This window comes from Argopecten irradians, chromosome 1 (genome assembly GCF_041381155.1).
Source record: "Argopecten irradians isolate NY chromosome 1, Ai_NY, whole genome shotgun sequence".
NCBI lineage: Eukaryota > Metazoa > Mollusca > Bivalvia > Pectinida > Pectinidae > Argopecten > Argopecten irradians.
This window is the reverse complement of record NC_091134.1, coordinates 32,121,294-32,135,015: the sequence shown is the minus strand read 5'-3', so window position 1 is coordinate 32,135,015 and position 13,722 is coordinate 32,121,294. Positions and strand designations below refer to the sequence as shown.

Sequence of the window (13,722 nt, the reverse complement as noted above, 5' to 3'; positions counted from 1 at the left end):
TTATGCACAGGTAATATATATCAAACACAAAAGTTCACCTTTATGCACAGGTATTTTCTAAAAAAAAAAAAAAAAAAAAATCAAAAAAAAATCTCATCAAGTAGTCAGGACACATATTTTTATACTCAAGTAACATTAAAAGACAGCTAGCTAGCTGTTTTTACAGATATTGATTTATATATTTATTACAACTCCATTTCATACATAAAAGTATACATTTCACTTGAAATGCAATTACTACATTTATTTCATTTGCAATCTTATCTTTGAAATATGAATCTACAGATGACATAACCAAATTCCTAATGATAGTTGTCCATTCACAACTTTTCACACTTGGCCACAGAAGTAGGCCACATAGTACTTCAAGCTGGAATTCAGTTCTTTGATATTTTTTTCACCTGATAAAATTTGGGTCAGTGGAATTTTGCATAGTAATGAAGGAATGCCTTTATACAAAGATACTTATGAATGTACATATCGTCCCGCGGTGTCGTCCAAAGGGACACGACTGACCGATTATCTATCAGACAAAATAATCACATGGACACGTTTTAGTTATACTTAAATTTTGTCCCGCTGTGTCCGTCCATAGAGATGGGACTGACCAATGATATTTCAGACAAGTGACCACTTTCCTGCATGACCTTGAACATGATACAGAGATTTTCGGGATTAACGACGGATCTATTATCAACAGATTATGGTTGGCATCAAACCGTACACCTTACATGGTGATTATACCATAGGCGTTCCCAGACTGATTGACATGTCAGTTAAGGGCTTCTGTTCTGAAATTCATGTAAATATTGGCAGGGGCGATACAAATATTTCAAAGGGCAGTGTAGATCTATGTAAACATGTAGCTTACGTCACAACAGTACATAGTAAATGGGGGGGGGGGGGGAGGGAGGGAGGGAGGGAGGGAGGGAGGGGGGGGGGAGGGGAGGGAGGGGGGGGGGGGGGGGGGGTGGGAGGGTAAAGAAGGTCTGGACTGATGTAAGAATTATCTTAAAGTGAATTGTAAAAAGTTGAGAATTTTAAAAGTATATTTGAAAATGTCATGTGAATACAATACAATCAATTCAACACTGTATAATGATAATTATTTAATGTCTTCTGCAATTGCTTACATCGTGAAAATTTAAAGGATTTAAAGATTGGGGAAAACATAAGATAATGACTAATGTAAATTGCAATAGCAAATTGTTAAATTACACCTATAACATGAAATTATCTATTTTTCTTAACGTTTTGCTCCATAGTGGAGAGTGACAATGAAGACTGGGAGGAAAATCTTCAGCTAGCAGTTTAAGGGGAGGTAACTCCTATAGTGTTTGTACCTTTATCAAGAAGCATACCACAGAAACTTGTGGTTAACATTATTTACTATTTCTTGGAATGAATAAAAACTAAAACTTGTCATGTCAGAGTTAATGCATACATTGAATCTGTTTTCTTGTAAGTGTTGGTAAATCGTGACAATGACAAGGAGAAATGTAGCACTGACCGTCCGTGATGTCGTGACAGTGATAGCGAGAAAGTTACACAATGTGGTGTCGAGGTGTGTCTCTGATAGACCACTCGAGGACCCCGTGACAGTACAATATACGCAGTAGTCTGTCAAAATCTTTAATAAATGATCCCATATTTTCTCAAGCATTTGATTGAATGGAGAGGTCGCTCCCATACAAACAGGTATTTCTCTTGACCTCATTCCTGATACACAGAAAGTAAACCCCCGCCCACAACCTTAGTACAACTGATACAAGTCTACGACCACGTTTCATTCATAAACCACAAATCGTTGTTTATAAAGATATTTATAACAGTGAACTCTTAATCACTAAAAATACAAACAAAAGGCCTATTGATCCTGCACACCAAAATGACATAAGACAGTAGGAAATTAAAACTGTCAAAGTTTTTAACTGCATGTATCTACCAGTATCTACAACCCTTCAATTAATATGTCTTTACATCTGAAATATTTATACTGAAAGGTACGTAATTTACACAAAACAGGTCATTCCAAGGGCAATCAACCTTCCTCTATGCAATGAGTTGCACATGTTAATGGAGTGCATGTGTACTTGGTGAGGTGCTGCAGTATGACAGTGCAGCCTGTTGTGCCAAGGTATAAAAGTGGAACTGTTGCCCATTTTATAGTGCTATCTCAATGAACTGAACTACCAATGAAGACTGTAGACTGTGACTACTTTAATATGGCAGTTAACCCATATTTCTTTCTTTTTTTTTTTAAGGAAATGATCATGAGAATAAAAGGACAATGGCCATCGCTATGTCAGACAATGAGGTCATGCATTATCTAAATATTTGTATGATTATTAGTAAACGATAAATGTTTGACAGGTGAGGCAGCCCGTCATGGTGTATTTATCACACAGGTGAGAAATCATTTCTGTCATATTGTTCATTTTCATAAAAATGACGAAGATGAATATGCTGCACCATTAATCCCTTATTCTTTTGTCAATTTTGTGATAATTGTCAAAAAACAAAGGTGAAAAAACAAAGAATATATGGCCTCCCTGTCAGAAAAGAATGTTCATGCATTGCTATTTTTATGGCATTAAATCAAAGAAAATTTTTGGCATTAAATCAAAGAAAATCTTAACATATTCAGTGGTTGATTTGATTGTTTACATTATGTGTTTACTTTTTATTTAACATATATCCACTATTTAGAATTATTTATGCTTGTTTCATTAATAAAGATTACCAAAAACATGAATTATTAAATACAAATTACATAACATTTATACAAATTAATATTTCTGGGGTATAATCTAGCAACTTTTAATTGAAAATGATATGCAAACCTTTCAATATTCAGAAAATTATGGGTTTTTTTTTAATGGAATGAAATTATTTTATCTTACCAGTAACGAAAATGAACTCCACAGTCTCATGACCATACTTAAATGCAGGATCCTCAAATCAACATTGTGTAGTTATAATATTCATTAATCCACATCCAAATTCACTTTATCCATACTTTTCCAATGATAAAAAATCCAGATTTATACATTAAAGCTAATTCCTTTCTCACAATAAAATCTTGTTATATATCTAAATCTCCAAGAAATCCTCAGTTAGTACTGATTCCTGTGAGAGTAGATTGTGACACTGGCCCTTCTAGCCCCCATATGGAATCCCTTGTAAACATATAGAAACCCTTGTCATAACTCCCTTATGGGTGCTAGGCCTAAGGACTCTCCAGGTAAGAAGAACCTTTTTTGATCTTAGACACCTTAATGACCTAACAATTGGTGTAAACAACTCCAGGGGGCCAGACTAACTGTAATTGGGGCCCCTAGACAGGTGAAATAAATAACCTGGCCCCTTCTGATTTTTACCAAAAAAAAATTGAAGATTTGGTTACTATTTCTCAAAAAAAATACAAATTTAATTGTCCAATTACAAAATAATAAAGATAATAAAGGTTATATTTTAAAATAAAGATAATAGATGAAGACATGTACAGGTGTCGTTAGATTTCCCCATATGGGGCCTCTAATGGGCTCTAATTGTTATTACCCAATATGACTCAGGTATGGCCATTATTGCATAATAATATAAGCCCCTATAGCCACCTCACTGGTCAAGGGCTGACCACAGGTGGACTTCAAAACAACATTTTTATTGCTAATGACATAATTTGAAGATAAAATCTTTCAGCAGGACAAATGATCAAAGTTACATAAATGGTTGGAAGTTTGGACATGACAATGGGAAGAATACTTAGAATAGGTAGATCAAATGTTTTGTCCTATTTAGGTTTTCAATGCACAGTCATGCTATAATGGCCGACCATTTTATTTTGTAATAAATGAGTCTAAATGTTTCAACAATCAAAAAGCTTATATCTTAAAGGTTATGGACAAATTTATCAAATGAATAATGCCTTCATTGATGTTTCTGATGGCCAGCAACTTAAATTGATAAAACAAATTCTGATATCCAACCTTATTATTACAAATAATGAAAGATGTGTGCTATGAAAAAAAAGAGTAAAATGAAAAGATATAGGTATGATTTATTTAAGATAATTTAGTATTCAAATGAATTAAAAGCTTTCAGGCATAATTAATTGAAAGAAACACATTTTTCTTTTTTTCTGTAGTTTAATTTCACCAGAGACATCAATTTAAAAGGATTAAGGGGAGAAAACTGGTCATTATTGCCTTTACTATTTGACAAAGGGAGACAACTTGTCATTATTGCCTTTATTATTTGACAAAGGGAGACAACTTGTCATTATTGCCTTTACTACATGAAAAAGGGAGACAACTTGCTTTAGGAATTTCTCTTCTCACAGGTGTCCTCACATATCTCTGTGAGTGACCTCAGCTTATCTGGCCATTTGTTGTGTGGTCAGATTAATGCTGCCTTTAATTGGTCACTCTAACTGATATTGGTCAATTTATTTTGTCCAATACCTTGTGAAGTGGACAGCTACATATCTAATCAAGTAAATTGTACCATCAGTCCAGCTCCTGGTAATATATTGACCAGCTGGCCTGCAGCTAATCAATTATTGAATGGGTTGAGATTATAATGTGATTGACAGGTAACATACATCATAGCTGACCCTCAAACTGTCACAGATATCTTGGAAATATAAATATAGTATAGGGAAGTCAAAACAATAGCCACTGAAATGTATTCTTCCTTGTATATGTAAAAAAACACCAATTATTACAAGATGCGGAAACATACACGGCTTATATTGTATAATTGTTACAAAAGATTTCAAAATATATATATATCAAAGAGATAGGACAAGTGTCATTAATTACAAGGAAAACATTCTTAAGAACAAATTAATATTTGACACTGTATTAGCTAGACATTAGCTCTGATATGCATGCAAGAACAGATTTTTTGGCAATTTTTCAGAAAATGAAATATATATATATATACCACAATAAAATATTATATTCATGCTCTTGAAATGTATTTCTTTCACAAACAGTATAATTCTGACAGATGAAAGTTATGTGTATATCATTTCACAAGGTATAAAGTTGTGTAACGAAGTAGACGGCAGAGACAGAAATTAAATATGTCTGTGGAAGGAAGAAAGAATTCAGGGAATGTTTACATGTATGTAGATGTAAGTTACACGTAATGAAGTATAAATGAAATTGACACCCGATTATTCCAATTACACTGGTAAACCAGGTGTCAATATCATCTCAGGTGTAATCTAATGAAGATAAAATATCACAGGTAAATTTTCTTTATTACCAAAAAAATTTCTTTAAATAAAAACAGTTACAGTGAAATAGAATATATTTCAATTTTGTATAAATAGTATATGTCATTCATAAAATGACAGGGTAATGATATCCTAACTTTTTAATTAAATAATGACTTCTTTGATATTAATTTGTTTCTGAAATTTTCTTCATTAAGAAACCTTGTCTTAATTAACCAGTAAATTTCATAACCAATTAACTTAACAAGCATTTAGTTTTCTTGACAGGCAGCATCAAATAAATAAAACAAAAATTTCAAAAAATATTTAAAATTCCTTTCTAATGTTTACATATACATCTGCATCAAAAATATTTTTTATGAGTTCAAGTTAAACTATGCATAATTGAGAACTACAGAAACATCAGGATCTTAAAGCATAAATAAAAACTCTATTTATGAAAATGCTTATGATAATTTTAGGTCATGCGTATAATAGGTTATGTCAAATTTTGTATAAATATATACTGAAAACGCATTAACCCTAGTGTTGTAATGGGCCGACATGAGTTGGGGATCTAGTTGTTAATAAACAAGGTGACCTCTACTTATGTCTGTGTATATTTAACACATTTTGTGGCTAGTTTTCTGTGATGTACAGCAGACAATGTAGGTAAGAATGCAAGTAAACACAATGCCCTTCATATTTCGTCCTGGCTCAGGTAGGATGGACACCTATATAAGGATTAGCTGATTGTTCTCAATACTTTAGATCACACAGAATCAAGATTATAGCTGTATAAAAAAAAGAGGATATAATTTTAATCAATTAAAATACTTCTGCTGCTTCATATAATACAATGGAAGATGCGATGGGATGCAACATTGCAAGACATAGGCAACAACTAGTACATGCCTCCACCCCTATTTCATGGTAGTGACATAATTAACAGAATCAATAAGTTTAGTTTCAAATTGTTCTTTGAGGCCTTTTTATTTTGTAAAATTTCAGTGTAGTTATCTGCGGCCTGCTTATCACACTATTACTTTTCTTTTTAATGAAACAGAAAACCATGTGAATCTATGGATGAATTCATCCTGTTGTTAATTTACTGACCGATTGGAAGTGAAGACGGTCAACACTTTCCACAGAGAACTGATTTATGGGATGCTATTAGAGAGTGAGTTTTGTTTACGGCAGCTGGACGGACCTATAGTGGCCTGTCACCATAGATTGCTATCTCATTGTTGCCAGATGACCCTTAAGCCCATTTATAGTATTTACCCTAAAAAAATATTAAATTTTCCTAATAATGTATAAATAGCTATAATCCAGCCCCAAAAAGCACTGCTAAATCATACATATCACATGAAATAATACCTAATGTTTATCATTTCCACTAAGAAAATATTCGAACAGGATCATCTGACAATGCATGCCAGTCTCCCGAGCTTGGAGGTGCGTTATTTATGGAGACAACTTGTGTATATAGATAATAATCCCTCGTCCACCCCTGGTGGGTTCTCCATTTCCTCGGACAATGCGTATCCCTATAGGTAACAATGAACACAATCAATATCGCTATGAACCGGACACTGGTCTGCCAGTCGTCCCAAACAGATCTCATTACAGGCCACAGAAAACCTGGACATAACACCATGGAAACTCAGGCATAACAGCAAGGAAATTGGAGGTGTATGGGTAGATAGGATTGATTGATAACGCTGGTCATGGTCATGTTACACAGAACGATCACCATTATAAGGTGTGGTTTTGTGGTGGACAATACTCCGACCCTACGCAGAGGTCATGAGGTCAGCTGTACTGCCGGGGTCGTGGGGTCACCGACACATTACCCACGTGTAATTACACAGGTAAAGGTAATGAAATCAGGCAGTATTGTTAATGTTTACAGACTCCCAACAAAGCCTCACCTTAATTCTATACTAATCTGAACATAAACAACAAGTGTCTCCTCAATTTTCATGTTTTACTTGTTTAGAAAGTGACAAGTCAGGTGATAAATGGTTAAGGTGTATATGTATATGTATAAATTAAAGGGACTGAACTCTAGATGGCTGACACCTCAGGTCTCTTGTTTGTGTTAAATTTAGGCAAAGCTATATATACCACGGAAATGATAATTCATAAGAAGTAATAACTAAATTTAAATGCGGTCAGTCTAATTCTCACCAGTGCCACATTAACTATTTTTCATTCACAATTGAATTTGTATGGCCATGCATGTATGACCAGTCAATGTATGTATGACTTTGAGAAAATACATGACTATATATGACCTTGAACCAATGTCTTTTCCTTAATTTCCTCAAGACAATTATATCTATATGACCTTGAGACAATGTCTGTGTGACAACGACCTTGAGACAATGTCTGTATGTCAATGACTTTGAGTATGTCAATGACCTTGACACATTGTCTGTTTGGCCTTGAGACAGTAATATCTGTATGTCCTTGAAACCCTTTCACAAAGTCCATTCTTACAACCTGTGATACTTAGACACATATCTATAATAAAGCATGGATGATGTGGAGGATGTATAACAAATTAAGGTAACCAATGAGCCTGGCTATATTCAATATCTGTCGCATTATTATCAGAATGTTTTCACAAGTTCACATGGTTTACATAGCGACAGAAATTGATCACACCCATACTTAATTTACCACTTATAAACTTGAGTGATCAAAACACCACATACAACGATTGGTATTACCACACAACAAGGCAGGTGGATCTGATGATTTTTTTTTTTAAATTCAAATTTATCTCTGAACTTTTAACAAGTGCCTTCTCGTACAAAACATTCCAAAGGTTATAAGATCTCAATGATCATACAAAAGCCAACGTAAGACTATACCTCTTCCCTTTCTGTCCCTGACCAGGGCTACACCCTATGTGTAAGGTACCGTCGTTGTTAACGTCCCTTAATTACGGTCCGGAGTCACCTTTAAATAGGGGCCATATCTCACCTGCCTAATTAGGGATGACCACATCAACGCCTTACCACTGGGAACGACCCTTTTATAGGTATAAACCTAACATTGTCGGTCATTGATATAATGGCCATACTGATTCTTGTCATGCCCATATTTTGTTCATGTATGTAATTGGTTTTTATGCTACATTTATATACCTAGCAAAACAGGCATTTATATTGATGTAAAATTTACTATCAAACAAAACTTTCTTTAGGTCATTGATTGCCAAGAGGGAGGTATAATAATAAATCTCTGATTCACATCGATCTATACACATCAACAATATATTTATATGTCATTAAACATGCATACACAAGTCTATTTTTATATGTTGTTCAATTTTTCTTCTACACCATAAACATTTGAGAAGCATGAAGTCATATAATTCCAGTTTGTAAAATATAATAAAATACGAAAATAAAACACAGTCAGCGATTTATTTGTGTCTTCACTTTAAATATTACACAACTAGGATCTAACACAAGTTTTATGTTGAAGTTCAAATTGATTAAACAATCTGACTAATATGAACCTTACGCCCTCGGCGAGTATCATTCTAAAAGATTTACTATCTCGATATGTCTATCTACCTATCCAGTCTATGTCATGTCATGTTCTTCCACGACAAACACAAAACAAGAGTTTCTAGGAGATGGACGTACGATAAAACAAAGTCTTATTAAATCTTCACCAAACTTCCTCGAAGGGTGAAATTGACAGGTAATTACGACAGATACCAAGAGTCTGTCGTTGTCAAGGGTCATGTAGACATTCTTATTTTTCATACCATCTCACTGATGTCGGGACTCTTAGCCACGGAAGTATTCAGGAGACTGAGCCCAAACAAATAGTATTTTAATACGTAATACAATCTCTTTAAGGTAACTTGGAGTCAGTAGAATACAGCATTTAAATTGAAATGACGTCAAACATCAAACGCTTTGTATCACTTGTGGTTTTTATACGAGCTGTGGGTTATTAAACTGGGAATGCTAAGTTATACTTAGTCATTGATCCAATAGTTTATGGCAGTGCATCCACAATTAATGCAAAAAATGAATATAAATAAATATCTAGTAGGTAGATACCTTAAAATGTTAGTATAAGGCCTATGGTGAGAGCTCCCGCTTCCATGTATGTTTTGGATGGGAGGGGATGGGAGGGGACGGGAGGGGGATGGAAGGGGCCGCCACGAGACAGGACACACATGGGTGAAAAATTAACCTCCTCCTTCCCATCCAAATTCATAACAGGGATGTAAAATATAAATTTATACAGATATTTAACCAAGAAGAAGTAGTAATTCTCCTATACTTATAATAGGACTTTCTGTTTTTTGGCGGAAAAAGACATAGAGTTGTATAAATTTCTCTATTTAAATCAAGGTCTGTGGAATTATCTGAAATTCAAAATTAATTTTATTTGAAAATATCATTGTGAAAAGGTTACATAGAATCCATCAAAATACTTTGAAATTAACAGTAAGAGTGTTCAAATTATGTGGGTTTGAAGTATCAAGGTATACTGTAAATATGTCTTTTACATTCAATACGGGGCATAGGATAAAGGCCAAAGAGAACAGATAATGACTTCAAAATAATACATTTCTAATATAAAGGTCTCCTCTATTGTTAACTATTAGAAAAGCAAAGTACTATAAATAATTACAATGAATACAAGCTAAAATCACCGAGTGACTTCTCATGAATGGCCGATATTAGATTGGACATATTTTCAAAACCAATACATACATATATATATATGTTTATCGTGGCCATAGGGGTGTTTGTCCTTGAGATGAACAAGATTTCGTGTTTAAACAGCGAGACATATATCATTACTTAGTTAAAAGACTAAAAGAAAATACATTTTCACTGCATTACAGGGCATTTAATATCTTAAAACCCCATCTATAAACAGTTTTGTCAATTTCGTACATTGAGCAGCCACCCAGCGATTTGGCTGATATATTTACAGGTAATATTAGTCCAAAATAGGAAGTCAAACCAGGCTATGCTTAAAAAAGACAAGTCATAATATGTTGGATTGCATGTTATGCATACATAAATACTGAAAGATTCACAGAACATGCCGAAACAGATTGTAACGTAAAACTTAAAAATGTAAAAAAAAATCTTTGCAATTAAGCTTTCCAATAACCTGTCTTGAAAACTGTCGTAGACAAGAACGGAAGAAAATATGTAGTATGCTTCACCTTAAAAGGCCATGGAGGACTCCATGTGAATTATCAAGCCACTTAAATGTAAATGATGATCTGCATACATGTTTTTGTGCGGAAATAATTATGGCTGCAAGTGTTGGCCAAGTTTTTCACATTCTACACTAGCCCACAAGATCTATGGATTATGATATCAAAATTTGCCATGTAAACTGACCATTATAAGTCTGTGGAAAACTGTGTTTTCTGGATTTCTGAACTCTAACACCTTTACTTGCTATGTTCACAAGTCAATGAACTCGCACATTTGACATTGTGATTGCGACACTAGTGAAAATGATTAGCGTTGCATTTACAACTGAAATCTATCGCACAATCTATGAGATATTTTAAAATATTTCAACTTTTCGTGATTTGCAATTGAGATAAGTTGGAAGCTTCAAAAATTTACGGGAAATCTAAAGTAAATGGTCAGGGTCTGTCTCTCTTCTAGTAATCTGTCAACGAGGGAATACACAGATGTCCATTTCACATGTCATAAGTTTAAAAACACCTATATGATGCATATTATATGTTTCTTCTTAAAGAGCACCTGCATACTCTCATAAAAGGAAGGTAAATAAAATGTTACAACACATTGTATCAGTTTCAAATGCCACCAACAAAGAAGCCACAAAAATTCTGTATTTTATATTCTGACGACACATCAAGTCTAAGTTGATGAAAACACAACAGGCGCTATATAAACATATGTACACCCATACAGGTAAGTTTTGACAACACCTTCATTCCAAAGCAATGATCAATCATAGCTCTTTAGATGCACAAGTTGCATTTATATGATGCAGATATCATACCTTAAATACCTGCTCCAGATGGTAAAGACCAAAATTCTTTAATTCTAACATGACTGTGCTATCCTGATGGGCAGATTTTATGCATATTAATGTGATTACCTAGCAGTTTTAATGACAAATTTATGAGAGTACATGACCACAATACTGTTTATTAAAATTTCTGACAAATTCATCAGAACGCTAATTTAAGAGATTCTGGAAATCAACAACTAATTAACAAGGCACAGATTAGGGAAGGATGTTTAGGCTAGAAAAACAGCACGCCTCATTCATAACTTCATAAATTACTGACAGTGTCGTGTTGAAATGCGACAACATAATACAGGTGATGTATGTAGGTATTTCACCGTCTCTGACCACATCACCATAAGTCAACACCATGAATACCTCACAAAATATACTTTCCAACAAAACAAAACACCAAAATTATACAGCATATTTAAATCCATAGTTCAACATTAGCAAGGTCATATCAAGGTCAGCAACCATCAGATAAAAGGTCACAGGTCAAACTAAATAGGTCAGAAATTACCTAATAATTATACTAGGTCAGCATTGACTTTATATAGGTAATCAAAGATTCAAATACAGGTTAGCAAAGGTGGTTCATAGGTCAACTATGATTATATATAGGTGAGGGAAGATCTATATAGGTCAATGATTATCAGATATAGGTCAACAATGATCTAGTTTAGGTTGGAAGAAAGGATCAAGGTAACAAAACTATCAAATAAAGGTCAGAAAAACTTTCATAGAAGTTAAATATATAGGTCAGCAAGGATTGTATTTAGGTCAAGAATTATCAGATATAGGTCAGCAATGAAAATATATAGGTCAGCAATGACCAGATATATAACAGATTAATTTTATAATATTTAACTGCAATACTTCAAAGACCTCATTTTTTTTGAAACGTTTGTCACCATCGGGTTTGATTTGCTTCACTATTATATTTAAATATCGCTTTTTGAGATAACATACTTCATCTAAATATAGGTCAAGGTCATTAATGAGCAGGGATGGCCCAAAATGTCTGCCCAATAAACAACATAAGGGCAAAGTTAAAGATCTCTTCCCAACACAAATGTATATGGCAATGTTCAGACTGACAAACAAATGTCATGTCAAGCTTCATTTCTTTTTGAAATCAAAAGATTTTGTGTTAAGTATCAAGCTTCATTTCTATTTGAAATCAAAAGATTTTGTGTTAAGTATTGTCTCTAGTGAGTGTTTGTCTCTCTCGACCAATTAATGAGCTACATGCTGTATAATACCACCCTGACATTAACACGGGTTCTGCCAGGCACCAGGCCTGTTCTACCTAGTGCTAACTACAAGTCAGGGAGGTAGAACAGAGTGTCACCATTCTAAATGTCTTTGTTTTCAATTTCATGGCCAAACTTTGACCTTAACTTTCTTTTTTAATTAAATGACATGTCAATCATACAATACATTACAGTTCAGCATATTGTCTTTTAATGCAGCCACATTGATTTAAACATTCATAGGAGAAACCTTGAATGTCAAACACATTGATAAACTTTCTGATACCTGTACATAATTGACAGGCTATGATTCGAGTACGAGTTGATTTTTAAATGGTTCGTTTCACTCTCACTGATAAGGAATGTTCTTCAGAACACAATGTGGTATAACAAATGGGGGGAGTGTTACAAAACTGGCATGGCAGGTATATACATCACACTGCATAGTTAGTCAAACACAATGCAATGATGATGTTAGTGGAGAAAATCTGGGTTATGGGGAAGGGGTGTTGGGGATAACCATATACTGGTGGGGAGAGGGGGGAGGAAGGGAGGGATGACAATATGCTGGGGGATGGCAATATGCTGGGGGAAGGAGGAGAGGGGTAGACAATATGCTGGGGGGAGGGGGATGACAATATGCTGAGGGGGGAAGGGGTAGGGGGTGGGAATGACACTATGCTGGGGGTGGGAGGGGGGAAAGAGAGGAATGGCAATATGCTGATGGGGTTGGGTCAAACACAATGCATTGACAATGTAAATTATTTATGAACTTCTGTGTTGCGGGGGAGGTAGAATATGTAAGGAGATGTGGGAGGGATCAAGCTGCATAGTGGTATAACACAATGCACTGATGATTAAGATTATTGTACAACTGGAAACGTGAAGCTGCATAGAATTAAGTTAAATACAATGTAATAATGATGTAGATTGTTGTAGAATATCAGAATTTTAAGGGGAGGATCAGCTTTACAGTTATCAACGGATGTAGATGTTGTGGAAAATTGGGTTTGTGGTGGAGAGGATCTAAGAGAAAGTGGTGGGGGAAGAGTGGGTGGAATATGACACATAACAGCCAGGAGGACAATCAAGTCTTTAATAAACTTTTCTGCAGGACAATTTGCAGCGTGACTAACAGGTTAGCTTGTCTAGTCACAGGTTAGCTTGTCTCAGCCATACTAACTGATGTGCTTG

The 13,722-nt window shown here is 34.6% G+C and overlaps 1 protein-coding gene across 1 annotated transcript in view; it reads right to left on the bottom strand.

The window, feature by feature from the left end:
* The window catches only part of LOC138324407 (serine-rich adhesin for platelets-like), a 199,287-nt gene that overhangs the window by 87,660 nt on the left and 97,905 nt on the right, over positions 1 to 13,722 (bottom strand). The gene's annotated exons all lie outside the window — the stretch shown is intronic.